General features: G+C 39.1%; 1 long non-coding RNA gene across 2 annotated transcripts in view; it reads left to right on the forward strand.

Moving 5' to 3' along the window:
• LOC122548647 overlaps positions 1–4,022 on the forward strand; it is a 15,430-nt gene extending 11,408 nt beyond the window's left edge. For both annotated transcript variants that reach the window (XR_006311289.1, XR_006311288.1), the window contains exon 3: positions 2,550–4,022. This is a non-coding gene — a long non-coding RNA (uncharacterized LOC122548647). The remainder of the gene's footprint in view (positions 1–2,549) is intronic.
• Positions 4,023–4,866: the final 844 nt, after the last annotated feature.

Consider the following 4,866-nt stretch of genomic DNA (forward strand, 5'->3'; position numbering starts at 1 on the left):
TTGCAACATTTAAGAGGCATTTGGATGGGTATATGAATAGAAAGGGTTTGGAGGGATATGGGCCAGGTGCTGGCAGGTGGGACTAGATTGGGTTAGGATATCTGGTCAGCTTGGACAGGTTGGACCGAAGGGTCTGTTTCCATGCTGTACATCTCTATGACTCTATGACTCTATATGTAGAAACATAGAAATAAGAACAGGATTAGGCCATTGGTCCTTTGAGCCTGCTGTGTCATTCATTATAATCATGGCTGATCATCCAAAGCAAAAGCCTAATCTCACTTTCTTCCACATCCTATGATCCTTTGAGCCACATGTGCAAAATCCAACTACTTGCAATCATATAATGTTTGGCCTCAGTTGCTTCTGTTGTGGCAATTTCCACACACTCACCATTCTCTGTGTGAAGAAATGTCTCTGGTGAACTTGCGTGCTAGCTTTTTGTGACTTATGCAAGAGGATTCCCAAATTGTTCCATGTTATAGCTTTCTGTAATATCTCTCCATTTAAATAGTATTCTTATCCTTCCTTCCTGCCAAAACGTATAACTTCACCTTTTCCCATCATTTTATTCTATCCGCATCGTTTTTTTTCCACTTGCTTAACCTTTCTATATTCCTTTCCAGATTCTTCACCACTTGCCTTCCACCTATTTTTGTGTCATCAGCAAACTTAGCTAAAGCACATCAACTTTCCTCATCCATTAGGTAATGTATTATGTAAAAAAACTGTCACCATCGCACTAATCCCTCTGGCACTCAACTAGTTACAGACTGTCATACTGAAAATGCCCCCGTTATCCCAACTTTGTCTTCTATCCATTAACCAATCCTTTACCCATGCAAATATGCAACCTTCAACACCATGGGGCCTTATCTTATTATGTATCCTAATGTGTGGTGTCTAATCAAATACCTTCGGAAAATCCAAATATATTGCACCTACTGATTCCCATTTTATCTATTCTGCTTATTACATCCTCAATGAATTCTAATAAAGTTGTTTGGCATGATCTTATGTGTTTGAAGCCATACTTATTCTGTTTGATTGTATTATGTACTTCTAAATGCCCTGTTATTACATTTTTGAAAATTGAGTCCAACTTTTTCCTAATAACAGATGCTAAGCTATCTGGCTAAGCTGTCTATAGTCATCTGCTTTGTGTCACATTTCTTTTTTAAATGGAGGTGTTACATGAGCAGTTTTCTGTGGGACATTGTTTCCAGAATCTAACCATTCTTGGAAAATTACTACCAGTGCATTCACTATTTCTGTTTGTGCTTCTGTTAATGTCTCAGAATGTATCCCACTGGATCCAGGGGACTATTGGTATAAAGTCCTATTAGTTTTCCCAGCAATTTTTCCCTTTAATAGAACAGCTTGCCTGGGTGTGTGGTGTATTCTGGAGCACATCCAACCCCAGAATGTTTTCAGGACCCTTGGCAGTATCTAGTGCCTACGTCAATTTTTTGATACCACGTGGAGTGAATTGAATTAACTGAAGATTGGCATCTGTGGTGCTGAAGACCTCAGGAGGAAGCTGAGATGGATAATTCACATGACACTTCTGGCTGAAGATGGTCACAAATGTTTCAGCTTTGTATTTTGCACTATTGTATTGGGCTCTTCCAGCATTGTGGATGGAGATATTTGTGAAACCTCCTCCTTCTATGGGTTGTTTAATTGTTCAATACCATTCATGACAGGATATGGCAGGACTGAACATCATAGATCTGACCCATACTGCCTCCATTGTTTGGCAAATAAACATGTCCTGATTGAAGGGCTTTTGCCCGAAACATTAATTTTCCTGCTCCTCGGATGCTGCCTGACCCGCTGTGCTTTTCCAGCACCACTCTGATCTAAACTCTGGTTTCCAGCATCTGCAGTCCTCACTTTTGCCCATATAAACATGTCTTGTGTTGCAGCTTCACCAGGCTGGCACCTCATTTTTAGGTAGGCCTCATGCTGTTCCTGTACTCTTCATCGAACCAGGGTTGATCTCCTAGCTTGATGGTAATGGTAGAGTAGGGGGTATGCTAAGCCACAAAATTTGTAGATTGTGTTTCCATACAATTCTGCTGCTGCTGATGCCCCACAGTGCCTTCTGGATGCTCGGTCTTGAGTTGCTAGATTTGTTTGAAAACTGCCTCATTTAGCACAACAAAATGAAGGGTATCTTCAGTGTGAAGACAGGGTTGACTCCACAAGGATTTTGCAGTGGTTAGTTGCAATAAATATCTGCGGATTGTTCTATTTCTCAATATCCACATCCGACGTTCTAGGAAATGACACATATTGCTGTATTAGGTAAAACACCCTGTTGGAGGCAAACACACCATCAACCAGAAGTGAATGCAACATTTAAACTGCAATCTGACAGAAATACTGTAACTGCAGCCCCACAGCCTCAGACACACCTCTAGTGTTTACCTAATACTACAGTGCTAATATTACACTTAAAATGTTAGACACTTACCAATGTTCAAACTGTCTTCCCTTTTGTATCCTAATTCTTCTCATTTTCTATTATTTTAACTTTATTTCAGCAGTGTAAACACTGATGTGTGTCACTGGAGTGCTGGCAAAAAGAAAGTGTGGGAATTCCTTGAACCAGGATTTGATGAAACCCCAACAGGAACAGTTTAAGACAGTCTGCGATCATACTGAGGCGCAACCAACCCAGATACAGAGCGTCTGCAGGCGCTGTCTTTCACTTCATATTTCAGAAAGCTTTGGATAAAACTTTACATAAGAAGAGTTTAAAGAAAGTCACGGCAATTTGAACTGAAGACTGATTTGGATACAGAAAGAAGGTGACAGTAAATGAAAAAGTATTTTATATGGCAGTGACCCTATCAGCTCAGTTCCATGTCCACTCAATATGTAATTATTCCTCTGTTTTTGCGTGGGTTCCATTCCTGAGAAACCCCTGCGAATAATCAAATTCATGAGTGCAGAGCTCATTTAAAAGTAAATTAAAAATAAGTTAAAATTGTGCAAAGTTTAATTTTGCTGTTATTTATTTTTTGGCGCAGATAGGCGAATTCACAATTCCTGATTCTGCGGATGCAGAGGATTTGTTGTAGCATTTACAAACAACATAGAGTCATACTGATGTCCAGAATAAGAAAAAGTAGTTCTCAAAAAACTCTTTTTTTCATTTGCAGACCACACAAGATTGACTGTGTCATGGGCCAGAAACCTCCTCCAGAGATCTCCCAACTGAATATAGAAACTATGGATAGACCTCTAAAGAGGTTTCCATTGATTTTCTGCTAAAGTTTCACTCACACATTGGTATAGCCCTCAAGGCAATTTCTTCTGATGGGCTCTACCTAACCTGCAGACTCTGTTGTGGGAACTCAATGAGCCACAGGTCAATGTTCACAGTGATAAACCTCTGTGAAAATTTTCGTGGCTTTTAGAATAATCAGTCAAACTCCGGGGTACTAATCCATGTTTATAGGCCACATTTATAATTGTGAGAGGTTGCATTCCACAGGTGACTCACTTCTGGTCCTAGCAGTGCGTGAACCTATGAACCAATGAGAGGCAGGTTTATTAAACCACATGGATCTGTTTTTCATGCTGCCAATTTAAAGGTCAGCTTGGTAGGTTGCAGGAAACGTCACAAGCTTGTCTCCATTTTCAATGGAATGACAGGGCGGAAAACCAGGTAGACACAGTTTATTAAAAATAACTGCCAGGGAGATCAGGTTGCATCTCCACCTGAGGTTGTAACACTGGAAAACTCAAAGGATTACCATTAATAGGGATAAACATTTCTCAACAAAGCAAACATATAAAAAGCCTTGAAGCCAAAATTTTTGTTATAGCTTGCCCCATTCTCCATAGTTACCCCATTTACAGAGAAACAACATTGAAGCCCTCCTTTGCAATGATTGATTTTATTTTCATAATGTGCAAATGATAATGTGATCACTTTTATAATGTGACAGATATGAATGTTTACTTTCCAGAGTCCCAAGAGTTTTATGTTGAACATAATGATACAAGTTTGCCAGAGTTTTCTAAATAAAGCAATCTGCTCAAATAAGATGGTGTTGAACTTAGAATTTTTGCAGGGACCTGTCTCTCTGATCATCTAATTAAGATGTAAGTACACTGCAGAAACCATAGTACCCTCAAGAACACAGAAAGCATAACAGAATGTATTGGATGAGTGATGATATTGCATTAGTGAAGCCCCATCTTGCCAGAGGGACTAGGGTGTTGCTGTAGCACAATGCCACAGCTCAATTATCTCAGTATCAATTTGAGAAACAGTCACACCATGCATTTGTCTCAGTTCCATGATGCCAATATACACCTACTTCCTCTGAGTGGATAAATTAAATGCCTGCCCATAACAATATAATTCAGAAGTAGTAAAAACTCAATTCAATGTAACTGCTGTATCTTTCACATTTTGGATCTTTGCAGAAATGATCAGTGTTGCAGGTTTTATACACGGTGCATTAAAATGCCTATCCCATTATGACAGTTAGGTTTTGAGCTGTTTCTGCAGCTTTGTTTCCTATTCCCTGACTCCACACTCAGGCATAATCAATCAAGAACACTGAGCATCAGTCATAAACAGACTTACATAATCAACAGAATATTTGATTAACTACTTCTTTCCAACCTTGTAAAACTAAAAATGTTATTTAAAATTCAAACATCCTAACCGTAAACATCTACACTTTGAGTAATATTGTTGAGCTTATCTTATCGGTTTTCCCTGGAGGAATGATCTTTGAGATGTGAAGATTTCCAGTGACCATGTTGAGATCCTTGAATTTGTGATTGTGATTCTGCGTGATCAACTTGATAAAGCACGTGATCAACATCAGATTCATTCAT

The sequence above is a fragment of the Chiloscyllium plagiosum genome, chromosome 3 (assembly GCF_004010195.1).
Source record: "Chiloscyllium plagiosum isolate BGI_BamShark_2017 chromosome 3, ASM401019v2, whole genome shotgun sequence".
Taxonomy (NCBI): Eukaryota; Metazoa; Chordata; class Chondrichthyes; order Orectolobiformes; family Hemiscylliidae; genus Chiloscyllium; species Chiloscyllium plagiosum.